The following is a 13,957-nucleotide window of genomic DNA, read 5'->3' as shown; positions in this document are numbered from 1 at the left end:
AGTGGGTGCTGTAGCATTGGGCTTGATCTGCAAGTTCTTCAGGTCAGGGGCACTGAGTTCATTGTAATTCAGGTGAAGTAGGGTGGTTAAAGGCAACTGATAATGAGCCGTATCTTCATTTGTGTTATGGCATGCTTTGTGTGACAGTTACCATCCCGGACAGTTATATACTAAAAGCACTGATTTCTTCAGCTGAAGTTTGGTGATCCAAGCAGCCACTGTGAAATACTTCTGCCATTTGTGTGCTGGAAATAGGGAAGAGACATAAAAGGTAGATTTTTCCCTGGATTAAAACAGCTCCTCTTTGAGTATTGTAAAATAAATAATGTCTAGTGCTCGTTCCCAGCAAGAATGTAATGCAGTGACTGGTTGTCAGTAGTTTGAAATAGGAATGATTGTTGCTAATTAGCTCCTGGCCCCAGCATAGAGCCTCTCTCCTCAGGATAACAGCTGTATGCTGTGGGTACTGTTAGCTTTGCATATTGGAAGTACACTTCCAGAAACAGGCAGGTTACTTCCTCCTCACAAGGTTTATATGAACACGTTTCCAAGGCAAGTGACTGAAAAGCATCTAGCTCCAAAGCAGGCTCTTAAAGGGTTTCATGTTGTTTGAGCAGATGGAAACCGCCACTGCTACCACTTCTGCTCTGTGGGACAGAGAATGTTGCTCTGCGCAGGGACAGAAATGACTATCTCTTATCACCATAACTTACATGTGACCAAGAGGGCGGATGCTGCAGCTCAGCAGGTGCAGAAGATTCCACGATGTGTTATCTCTGGCCACGGACTGTCCTGTTTCCAGGAACATTCTTCTGATGAAGGAGATAAGAGCCTGCCAGTAACTTCTCTTGTGTGAAGTCAGCAAAAGTGTCTTCATCAAGATGGCTTTGTAATTGCATTATATTCTAAGAAGCACAGGAGGAAATATAGATACAGCTGCATGTCATATCCTACTTTTTTACATATTCTTTACAGGTAATTGTATCATATTTGCCACATAGCTGATAAATTAAATGTACTATGAAATGGTACATAAATAAATCAGTCTTGCAAATGTGAGTGAGCAAACCTGCTGAATCCGGTGAGATACTAGCAGGTGTGACGATGGTCACTTTTTCTCAGGACTGAAAGGATCAGCTGCCAACATTTAGATTTGTGCAAGATTTGGATCTTTTTTTAGAACAGGATGGATAGAAGGTACCTTATGGTGTATAGCAATTAGCATGCATTAGGAATTCCCCCATAATACAACCCAAATCAGCACAAATGAACAGAAAGATCCATTTATACATTATTCCTTAAAATAATTGGAAATGAAGTTTTTCAGAATTTCTGTCCTGAAATGTAAGTCCTTCTCTTTTGTGGTTGTTGGCATCTTTCCAGGCTGGAGCTGAATGAACACTTGAGGGTTTTGCAAGCAGGCAAGTGTGGAAACTAAGGAATAAGGGCCTGATCCAAAGGACATTTTTTCCAGTTGACTTGGAACATTTCCACTAGGCCAAAGTAATTAAGAACATTGTGCCACCCTGCAATGTCCAGGCAACACAGATCTTGCAGCATGTAACTAAGTACTTTCAGCTCTTCACAACAGCACATTTTGCCCTGTGTTAGCCCCCTGGCAAACACTTTCACTGCTTTTGTCATTATCTATATCATTCTTCTGGGGACTATGATCAGGCAGGCATAAAAGCAGAAAAATCAAACCCCCCACAATTTGCAAAGAAATTGGGATCCATGCAAGTGAACAGAAGATCATTGTTTCTAGACCACATTCCTGAGCTGCTTCTAAGCAGACTGTGTTTGGGGTTTCTGGGATTCTGTAGTGAATGAGGGCAGGTGATGTGTTGATACATGATGTGAGGACAGATAGCTGTGGGCATTATAGCACGCTCAGAAAAATTCTAACAGGGGATTAGTGTTGCAAATTGGTGTTTAGGCTGCCTCAACTCTGTTGTTGGTTATCACTCCCTATCCCTCTCTCCCTCTCTCAGATTTAACTTCTGGTATTCCCTCTGGAGTGCATCATCTAGAGACAGAGTTTGTCTATCACTTTGCCCCCTGGTTGGAGTGGGAATTTACTAAACCCATATGTGCTCAACTCTAACAGTGGGTCGGGCTATGCACTGCTTCTGCTGCTTTTGAAAGCAGAAATTCATCTTGATTCGGGAAATATTGCACTCCTGGGCCAGCTCTTGCAGAGGATTCTTGCTGTCATGTGGAGTAATGGGGAGGGTTGAAGAAATAGCCAGGGGTCTGAAATACACAGCCATGAGACTTGCCAAAATGCCTGACTGCTCTGGAGGGGCCGGCTAGTCCAGGCATTCAATGGCTGACAGATCCTGAGTGCCCAGACATTCACCCCATCCCAGAGCTGCTGGAGGAGACCCTACAGTTGCTACAGCCTTGACAATCAGCTGGTTCTGTGGAGAACAGCCACAACCCCCAGATCCTGTTCAGACCACATACAAAAGCTCTGTGTGTTGCAAGAGGACTACAGACCACCCTTGGGAACCCTTGATGGACAGCTTCCCGGCCTCCTGGCCCCACAGCATCACCCTGAACTCATCATTTCTGCTGGGCCAGAGGCCTTCCATGAGTTAGCCTGAAACACGAATGCTTGTTTTCCTCTTGTGCTGAATAAGAGACTGACAATATCTAATTGTCAATACCCCTCCCTTGAGAGACATGCAACAGCATTGCTCCTCAGGGCATATTCCCCACTGCTGTATTTAGAACAGTTTGAAAAGACCAAATTTAAAAAATAATAATCTGTCCAAAAACTCCCCACCCACCAGCACTCCTCTGCCAAATTTCAGTTTGAAGAAAATGAAAAAGGACAAGTTTATACACTCTGATGAACAGGAGTTCAAAATGGAACCTGAACATCGTAATTCTTGCAAATGTACACTGATAATGGAAAGCAGTGGTGAAGATGGCATTGTGCCCAGAGGGGCCCTTTGTTGTAGATGCTTGTGGTGTTGCTTCTTTTTACAGTTTATATTAAAGGTAAAAATGTCGGTTTTCTTCAGTGTTTAAGGCTACTTTCCTCCCTCTCAGTTTATTGATGGAAATTTTAAATAAAACTACACATCAGCAAGTCTGCAATATTGCTATCTGTAAATCACTTGCACAGTGAGTTTAGCTATTTTTATGTTCATGAAACTCCCACTTTCTGCAGATGTTATTTGTAAACATTTGACACAAAAGACCAAGTGGACAGTTGTCAGACTTGCTGCTTCTATTAAGTATTTTTAAAGGAAGGGCCATCTAAATAGATGGCATCATCTCTGTTCCTGGATTTCATAGACAGTATTTGCCCTATCTATGCCTACCTTGCCTAAAGTGAGTGATAATATCAAATAATTTTATTGGCTTACAAACACTTGCTTCAGAAAATCAAAGGAGGCTGAAGTGTTGTGATTGGTTGTTTCTTTAAAACTTACACGAACAGAACTGTTTTGTGCAAGTTGGCTCAAACTCCAGGTAGGGGGCTTGAAAGTGGGTGGAATAACGATGTCTTTGAATTCGTAAATGCAGGGATGGATGTTGGGTTGCACGGTATGTTCACTGATCAAATTTGGTGATGTGAATTTTGCAGCTTGGAATCAGTTGTCTCTGTGCAAACCACACTGTGTAATACTTATCCAGCTCAGGTCCAGGCAGTCATTTCTACAGGTTGTAGAGTATGTTTGCACCACTATGATTTGATATCAAGTATAGGTATTTTGCCTAATCTCATGGCTAAACCGTTATTGTAGATTAATTATGACATCATTGAATCCTCTGCAGCACTAGTGAAATCTATGTAATTAAAGGCAGAATTTAGATTTTATAAGGCTATAACAATTACCTTTTACCCATGCACATGAAATACTGCATCAGGCAAATCTATAATTAGCTAAAACTAAAACAAAGTGCATTTCTATTATTAACAATATTGCATAAAAGTCTCAGTGCCATAGCTGAAAAATCAAAGCCAAGTAACAGTTCAGAGACAGTTGCTGCTATAAAACTTTTGACCTTAGTTACCGAATGTACATACAAACAAATAAACTAACCAGACAGAGATAGTCCCCTAGGAGCAATCGTGATTTGCAAAATTTTGGGGGCTTTTAGCCAACCTGTAAAGTTGATGGAATAAAAAGTTTGCCTGTGTATGCCAGCTCATTAATCAGTGCCCTTTTTCACTGCTGAAAGGCTGGTTTGTAGATTTACTTCTACTCATGGCATCCGTTTTTGCATCCTTTCCAGTAAATATTGCTGACTCGAAGGCTCCAGGAGTCAGGAAGTGTATTGCTGAAACATCACGGACAGCACTGTGTATCTTGCAGTGATAGCTCCGTGGAAGGCCGTTAAGTCCAGTCTTGCCAGTTGTATTCTTTAGATACAGCTGTCCTCTTGGATACCTATTGCTTCATGTTGCTTAAAATATTGCTATGTTATATTGTCAAATCCAGGACCCCTTGGATAACCAGTTCCAAATTAATTTCTTCAGTAATGTTAGAGGTCTTTGATGGTAAGCATTGCTTGTTCAATGGGTCTCAAGTATGCCAAGTTAGTTCTCAGTATTGCTGTGTTGATTCTTCTGGCCTCTGGCCTTGGCACATCTCATTTGGAGTCCTGAGGATTATCTCTATGAGGATTTGATTAGTTTCCATCATTCAAGTCTTCTTGCAGTCATCTGTAATCATGCTTCAGTGATCAGCATAAGGGGTCATTATTGAATCTTACATGTTTTTTTCACCTTTGGCATAAATTTTGCCTTGACAGCATGCTCATACCCAAAGCCCCTTAAAGTCCCTTTATGAAACACATATTAGAGGCTTAAGCTTATTGTGCTCTTTTTCCATACTGGGTTATATACTGGTACATACTGGGGACAGTTTAGGGTAGAGATTTAGAAAGTGGCAGCTCCTTCTTAGTGTCTCTGAGGACACATAGGACATGTTAAGCTTGTTTTCCAGAGCTTCATTCCCAGCTAGCGTTGCCTATCAAGTCTGAAAACAGGGGGTTGTGTCTCTTAGCCTGAGCCCCCTAAACTAGGGGAGCATCATAAATATGAGCTTCAGTTATCAGCCATGCAGCACCTACATGGTGCAGCTGAAATCAGAGCTGTGGTGCCTCTGACATCCCTCTTCAGGACATGTGTGTTTGAATAGCTATATGACATGCTGATCTTATCCCATTTCAACACACACCTACTCAAAGAATATTGCAACTGGCTTACATAAGAACTAGACAAAACAATGCCATTTAAAACTTGTTCCCATTGTTAAAGCATGAAGAGAATGATTCCTTTATTCATGTTTTGGTTCAGATGCTGTGTCATGGTGAAGCATGGGGAGCAAAATAGACAAGTGGATGTTAGGAAACCAGCTCAGCAAAATTTTATTTAAAGGTTTACAGAAAGTCTTCCCATCTTCAGGTGCATGGAGGATGGTGTGAGGATGCCTCTGGCTCCAGACCCTAATCACTGAGAATGGAAGGAAAGAAACATGGTGAGAAATGGGGTGAATGTTGATAACCACTGTGAGCCACAGAAAGGCGCTGGGGTGTGGGTGTAACACTAAATGAGGTGCCAGCTGCAGAGAGGTAACACAACAGAAGAAAGCATACTACAGCTTTTTTTTTTTTTTTTTTTTTTTTTTAAGTACAAGAGCACTATTTCTTGGTGGTTTGGGCCAGATCCTATCATTACCTTTGCCCAGCCCCTGGGACTACTCCTGGGAGAATAAAAGGCTTAGAAATCTTGGGAACACAGTCCCACACCCTTGCAGCTAGTTACTAAGTCCTGTAGGCAAAGCTGAAGAAACACAAGCTTTGTTCTGGAGCAAGAGCAAAAGACCATCTTCTGCCCTTTACCCAATAATATTTATTTTCTGAGTGCTAATCTGAATTAAAACTTTTCACAGTCTATTTTTGAATCAAAGAACCTCACCAAGCTTGGATATGGCAGTCCTGGGAGCTAGGCTTTGAAACAGCAGACTGCTATAACAGAAGGTTAAAGTGTCAAAACCAAAAATGACCCTTTGCCTTCAGCAAAAGGCCACACAAAGCAACCTACACTTTGTCCACCTAATAAGATACACATGGAGCTTACATCAATAAGCCTTTAATCGTATGTGTGTCTTCACTAGCTGTGCTGTGACTTGTTTGCTCTGTATAAACTCTTCTAGAGCCCTGTCCTTGTATATTTGTGTGAAATGTCTTGCACACCTACAGAGCTGTATATAAAAAATAAATCCTAATCCTCATCAATAATCAAAGAAGGGAGCAGCTGCAGGCTGTACTTTGGCTGACCCTGGCCCAAGTGAGCTAAAGAGAAGAAAAAAAACCCTGTATATGGCACTGTGAAGTAGTAGACAAGTGTCTCAGCTCCTGTCTGAAATGATCTGTGTACTTGCAACCCTGCAAAAATATGGAGGATTTTTCTTCCCATCAGTAGCAGGGTGCTGCACCAAGCGCCCTGCTGTTCTGCAGATCCTTGCAGCCCACACGGCCTGTGAAGGGCTGCGGCAAAGTACATGCCTGGGTAGGTCCAAGGCCAGGAGGACAAGCCCTGGGACTGTCTCTGGCTCAGGAGGGGAAGAGGCAGGATGACTCTGGGAGTGCACCTGCAGCCCGACACAGCTCCAGGGATGTGAGTGTCATTTCTTTCATCTGGGCATCACTTTGTTGAAGCCAAACTTCCCATAAGGCCATTTCCACAGGCTGCTCTGTGTGACACTGGAGGTCTCGGGATGACACAAGGTGTGAATTTCCTCTACTTTGTCTTCACTGCCTGCCAATCTTTGGCTGTTTTCAGTCCTCGCAGGGATAGTGGATATGCACAATTTCACATATTCCACCACAGCTGAATTTTCCATACAAATCCCCACTTTACAGCTCTCCTGTGCTCTCAGAGATGAGAAATTATGTTCTTGCCAGTTTAACCCATGTAAATTTCATCGTAAGATGAGTTTGAGAGAGAATTAACAAATCCCAATGCATGTTTCCTGGGAAGGAATTCTGGTCTGTTTTCAAGGCGATGATGCAATCTCATTGATGGAGTGAGAATAACTTTTCCTTCAGTCCACACCTTGGGTTGCACATTAGTTACGTTGAACAAGTGAAGTATTCCCAAGAACACCAACAGAAGGGCAGTAATTTTCTTTCTCTCCTTTTCCCACCATTCTTAAATCTTCCCTGTTCCCTTTCAGCTTTTAAAACAGCATGTACTTCTTTATTTTAAAACTTAAATCCTTCCATCAGACCTCTTCTGCTGGCTACATGCCTGTCTTCCTTCCGCCTCCTGCACTAAAAATAATGCTGTGATCATGCCAGCAACAGTTGATGGGGGACCAGCTTACAGGACTGGCTGAATCAACAGTCTAGGGAGCACAAAAGTAGCACTGTTACATTGCTACCTGAGAAGTGATGCAAACTTCTAGCTCTTTTATTTTAAAAACTTGAAACAACTGTGCAGTTAACATCTGTCCTGCAGAATAGCCTTTCTAGCAGTGTTTCAAAGCTTACCAAGTTTTCTTTCCCCCTCTCTTTGCCATTTCTGTCCCAGTGCCCTTGTTTTCCTTTTTCGCTAGATAGGACGTAATTCAACACCAATCTCTTAAGGTTGCATCCAAAATGCCACAGATCTTTCAAGATCCATGGACAATCCATTTTTAAACTGATTTTTTTTTTTTTAATTGAAATATTTATTTTGCTGGAGCTGCTTCTCAAAGACTTAAGGCAGTGGTTATATGAGAAAGTAGGTAGCTTTTAGTCACTCTGGTTAGGGAAGCAGTTCACCAGTAGCATTTTGCACTATTTTGGTTTGTTTGTGGTCTGAACTTGCTTGTTAAATTGCTGTAATTCACTATTAAAGCTAGAAAACTATTTCATAAGTGCATAAGCACTACATGACGTCTTTTCCTATGTGCTGTGGGTTGTTATTAGTGCCTTTGTTAGGATGGCTTTTGTTCTCTTTGCTGTTTCTTATTCTGACTTAAAGACTGGCTCTCACTTTGGGATAAATATGCAGTTTTAGAATATGGAATTAAATTCTGTGTTTTATTTGCTTGACTTATTTCTTTGTTGTGAAGCAATTAGTGCCCCACTCATGCTGTAAACATTATACTTTATTAAAATCTATATCAAATTATATACAATTTATGTACTTTGAGATCAGTATTCACCCACTGGTCTGTCCCTGCTGCCTAGTGGTCTTCAATTGTTGTTCACTAACTAAAACCCTGTTGGGTCTTACTTGCTCTTTTGTTTTTCTTATGTAATGTCCTGTGGATGCAGGTGGTCAGTGAAGGACAGCATAAAGCCAAGTCTAGCAGAAGACTTATTTGGCCCCAAGACAATCTTCAAATCCTTGCTGTCATTTTTCTAGCATGGCAAATTTAGCATTTAGAGAGGCAAGGAGACAGGGTCCTGTTATGTGGAGCTCACTTTATCTAGGAAATACTGGAATTTAGTGTAGATAAATGGAAAATGAAGAATTCACAATTGAAACTGATTTGGAAATGCAATGTAACTTTATTGTTAATTTTGTATAAAATGCTGCTTGCAGCATCTTTTGAAGCAGAGTCTTCTGGAGCTAGCCTAAATCAGCTAATGGGCCTAATCAGAACAGACCTTAGCTAAGGCACAAATTCTGCTTTTAAATTGAAGCTTTCACTGGTTTAACTGACCTGGTACAAGTTTGTGTGTAGATGAATGTGAAGTAAAAGACAGGATGTCTGCTACTACTATATGCATGCCATCACTGGTAGTTTAGGCAGCATGAGAACAGATTTTAAAAAGCATGGGTGATTTTTACTTTCAATCCTCATATATTATATATTACTTTTTCCCTTTACATGCCCATCTAAGCTAATAACCTTAAGAGAAAAAATAAAAGGCATTTTGCGTGAAGTAACAAAGCTGGCCAGCCAGTGTGCCTTGGGAGAGGCCACTGGGTTGCACCCCATAGCTCATTAGAGTTCAAATAATAAGAAATAAATTGAAATGGAAAATACATTCCAAAATGCTGAGAAGGAAGGAGCTATTTAGACTGAAATATGGGGACAGCTTCATCTGGTGGGTGAGTGCTACCAATAAAAATGCTCACAGCATATAGTTCTGCTGGGAGGAAATTCATGCTGCTGTTTGTGCCCTTTCTGTCATTGCATTGTATGATTAGACTAGTGAATAAGTGTATTTTCTTGGCATTAGGGCTCATAAAAACCATAGCTGAATGTTTGGTGTTTTGCTAGAAGTGGGCTTCAAAGTGAGTAAAATTCAAATTAGGTTGACGATGGGACTTTGAATCTCACATTTTTTGTCTCACTTCGGATATGTCCCTGGGAATGTATAATGCAAAATGCTTCAGTGACAGATCAGAACTAAATAATCAGATTAATTTGCTCAACCTCTAAAAGCTGAAATCTGCAAATCTAATTTCCTGTAGAGGCTTTCAGTATTGTTTACAGCTGTACTGTAAAGCATATATGAATGTACAACAGGAGAGTCATCTGGCCTTAAATGCAGTTGATTGTTTGGCTCAGGAGTGTAATAAAACTGTCAGCCAAGCTCTGCCATTGAACACCGAGTTATCTATATTTGTTACAGGATCTTGTCAGTGATTTCCAGTAAAAACTCCTGGAGGCCTAATAATTGTAAAAATGCTGAAAGAGAATTTTCACCTTCATTAAGAGTCAGAAATGAGCTGTATATTAGTGGGCTATGGTCAAGCTACACACGCTTGAACTTCACGAAGCTGCCACTCTGCTGTGCATGCTACTTGTCTTGCTTTGCCATCCCATCCCATCCCATCCCATCCCATCCCATCCCATCCCATCCCATCCCTCTATAGTGTGTGATTCACCCTTGGCACCACCGTCTCACTGCTGTTTCAACCAGGAGGGTGTATTGGGAGCTATAAGTATCCTTATTTTAGTTAGCAGAGGTGAGAGCTGTAATGAGGCCCCAGTACTGCAGTACCTGGCACAGGCACGCTGCCATTTCTTATGAAGGCCTCAGCTGGAAGGACCCCAGAGGAAAGGGGAAGAGTGAGCTGGCTGTGCTGACTAAAGCAACATCTCTTCTGGAGCATATGCAACACCCTGCGCTCAAGACTGCCAGTTTTGCAGCTCACAGCAGGCTCTCCTGGGCTCCCTCAGTTACCTGGGAAGTGGGTGATGGGTGCACCCACAGGAACAGCTCCAGGCAGAGGAATGAAGTGACTCCAGCCTCCCACATCTTAGACAAGTGCTGTAACCACTGAGCTAGTGAGGGAAAACCAGATGCTGCCTCTGCCAGGTTTGGGAGAAAGGACTGGTGGTGTTACAGGTCCAACCTGCAGGCAAGGATGTGGGTAGTGGGTACTGTGTGTTTGCAGTCCAGAAGAAAGCATGCAACATGATTAGGGTAAAAGATATGTCTGTCTTCTTGGCATTTACTGTAGGCTAATTTAGATGGTTGCTTTCCCTGCACACTTGTCTTTCCTTGGTGTCTGTGTCTCTAGAGGCATTGTATTCAGGCTTGCAGGTCTTGCTGGATGGTTGAGCTCTTGAAAGTCAACATTACAATGATCTTTTGTGCATCTAATCCTTGGGAGTGTGAGTCTTGTTTGCAAAACTGATTTAAATGATCAAGTGCCTAAGAGTGCTCCAAACCACCAGAAGAAACACTTCTTGCCCTGAGCCCTTATGAGTACCTGTAGCAAATTTTCATCAGGAGAGGTAAGAGTATTCCCTATGCTGTAGAGATTAGTTCCAGCAAAAACAACAAGTGCTCAAGAGATCAGAGAGGGAAATCTGAATTTATTTTATTTCTTTGTATTTATTTTCTTTTTGTCTACATCTGAGTGCCTCACAAAAACTTAAGGGCATTATTTGAAGGATTTCAGTGGTAGAAGTACCGGTACTGTAACAGTTGCTGTTTTCACATGTTTCTCAATTAATCCTCAAAACTCCCTTCATACTATTCATTTAGCCTCTGAAAAGAAGATTTTAAACTTGACCAAAGAGCTTACGATGAAAGCAAATGCCTTCAAAAGAGACTGAGCCCCGGAAGTGTCAGCTGTGATTCATTAGTGTCGTAGAGACACATAATCAAGCTGATGAGGACAGGGAAAGTTTCCATAACAGCAACAGTACTAAAATGAGACTGGAAGAGTTGTCATCATTGTTTGAAACAGACACAACCCCTAAGCAGATCACTATTATTTTCTAGATTCGTTGCAGTGCTTGAGGCATTGTGCGACTCACAAAGCCCCTCAGCCACCTCTTTCCCTTCAATTTCTCCATCATTGTGGAATTTAAATAGCTTGTTCTTCTCAGACAATAGATTTGTCTTTCTTCCACCAACACTGTATTTATTATAAATGACATTCCTGCTTAAACAGAAGGGTCTTGATTCAAAAAGGGTAGCAGTCAAATTTTCTTTACCAAAGTAGAATTCATTTTAAAGAATTAAACCGAGTAGATTCAGATATTTGCATAACAGGCAGACTTAGATTCAGAGGAAATTCAGTGATTTCAGAAAAAAAAAGAGTTAAAATTTAATTGCTGCTCATCTATCTATCTATCTATCTATCATCTATCTATCTCTCCATCTATCTATCTACTTATTTATTTTAATTACAAAGGATTTTCTAAACACAGCAGGATGGCCACAGCCTTTATGACCAACTTTGGCTGCAGGAACAAGGTGCAAAGTTTAGTGGTGGGCTCATAAAAACCATATTTCTCAATCTGAAAGCATTAATCTTACTTGAGATACACTGGTGAGTCTGCTGGGAGGTACTCAAAGTTTTTTTAAAGTGCTAATTGCATATATTCACTTGATGTTGTTTCCATCAGGGAAACAGTTGGGACTCTTTTGTTGAGTTGGGCATTGTGTTGAATTGAGTTAAAGTCAAGATAGTGTTTCAGTATCTCTTTTCTTATGTGTGTTGGCTAATGCACAGGGATGGAGAAATGGCAGCATGTGCATTACAGCCAGCAGTCTGTGGTTTATGCCCCATAAGCTGTAGATCACCCACGTTTCTGTTTGAGGCAAGCCTCAGCAAATTCAGGCTTGCAGGATTTCTGTGTATGGTTTGGAGTTCCAACCTGCTGAGTCCCGTTTGGGTGTTCAGGCTCATGTGAACTAGGAAGTGTGCAACTGATGTCAAAAGGAAACAAAAATAATTAATTTGGAATCTGATACAAAGTTTACTGAAGCCAGTCCTAGAGCCTCATGACTTCAAACAGCCTTTTGGTCAGACATGTCTTCTGTAATATAACCAATGCCACTCACCTCCCCTGTTCACCTGTCTGAATGCATTTCCCTCACTTAAGATGAGTAGGAAAGATCTTCCCAAGGTGATCTCCTGAGCTGTGAAGGACTGCAGTAGAGTTTCCCTTTTGTCTTAATTTTGTGGTGACCAGCATCCTCGAGGAACATGCCAGAAACAACTTGTTAAAACACAGGTTGGGGACACCTGAACACAGTGCTAACTGGAAGAGCGAGTTGAGAGCAAGCCCCCAAAGTCTCCAGGATTGGTTGCAAAATGCTGCCTAGACACAGGGCAAACATAACAGGAACTGACACTTTCACTGACAAGTGCAGAGTGAAGGTGCTGGCTCGAACTATTTATCATGAACTGGGGCCATTGATATGTGTGACAATATGGAGGAACGTTTGAAGAAAAGATTAACGTTACTCCAAGGTAGCAGGAGTAAAGGTTCCGGTACTTGTGACTAATCCCTCATTTCTTAAAGCTTTTACTTGTAAGCATGCTTGTTGGTGACTGCTCAGAATTCACTCCTGGTAGGTTAGTTTGTGAGAGGTTAGTGTCTGTCCCACCCCCCCCTCCAACAGCACAGCTCTCTGCACCAGCATGCTGCAGGCCTGTGGTTAAGTGCTGCAATCTGGTCCTGTATGAAATACTCTTTAGGTTTGTGGTACAGTAACTTGAGCAATCCCAGCTATGTGTGCCTTGTCATATGGCACTATAAAATAGGAACACACTTTCCTACAGTTATTAATTTTCTCCAGCAACATAAAAAGTATGCTAGATCTGCCACTAGAGTTCAGTGTTCTCAGGCTACCTGATGCTGAGGGGTCAATTCTTGAGGGGCAAATGCATAAGATGAGGAAAAGCTTTTTGTCTCCAGCAATATTTCACAGACATTTTTCATGTAATTAACGTGCTGTCAGGATATATAGGAATGCCTGTAATAGATATCAGACGGAGTCTTCTCTAAAAAGGACAATTTCCTCTACCACCATATTTAGTTTGTTTCTAAACAAAATTATTCTTTTTGAACCTGCGTGTCTACTTCTGAGAGACTGATCATACTGCACTGGAGAAGAGATCTGAGTGAAACTGTATATTGATTTGCTCCTTGGTGTTTAAAATTACAGACAAATTCAACCAAATATGATTAGAAGAGAGGGGTGAATATTTCTGTATAACCTTTGTCAGTTGAATATGAAGCGTTAATGTTTGTTGGCTTGGTTCTCTCTGATCTGCAAAGGAGAAGGTTAGGAAATATCTTTGGTCTCATCTTTCCTGTTATGATAAATAACTGATCTGTGGTCAGAGCCGTAAAGTTCATAACCTACCCAGAAAAAACTTAGGAACAAACCACTGCTGCTGCAACATTATGTAAAGTGGAAAACCTATTTTCCTGGGGAGGGGTGCTGCTTAAAGATGATTTCACAAAAGAGGAAGCCCTTGCTGTTTATCCTGCTTGATCCAAATGTGCAACATTTCCTGTGGCCAGATCTGCAGTAAAATCAAAGGGGGTAGCCATTTTCTGTGGTCTATTGCTTCCTATAGCATGCCCATATGAGAGAGGAAGAAATTTACCATTTGTTAGAAAACTACACCTAACCTTCCTTATCTGATTAATCAATTAAAAACAATGATGCATTGGTAATAACCCCACAATGTCCAACTGATAATCTGTTTTTCACATCTGTCTGGCAGAACCACTGT

Source organism: Athene cunicularia (assembly GCF_003259725.1).
Source record: "Athene cunicularia isolate RWA chromosome 11 unlocalized genomic scaffold, athCun1 chr11_part1, whole genome shotgun sequence".
Taxonomy (NCBI): domain Eukaryota; kingdom Metazoa; phylum Chordata; class Aves; order Strigiformes; family Strigidae; genus Athene; species Athene cunicularia.
This window is presented reverse-complemented; position numbering follows the sequence as displayed.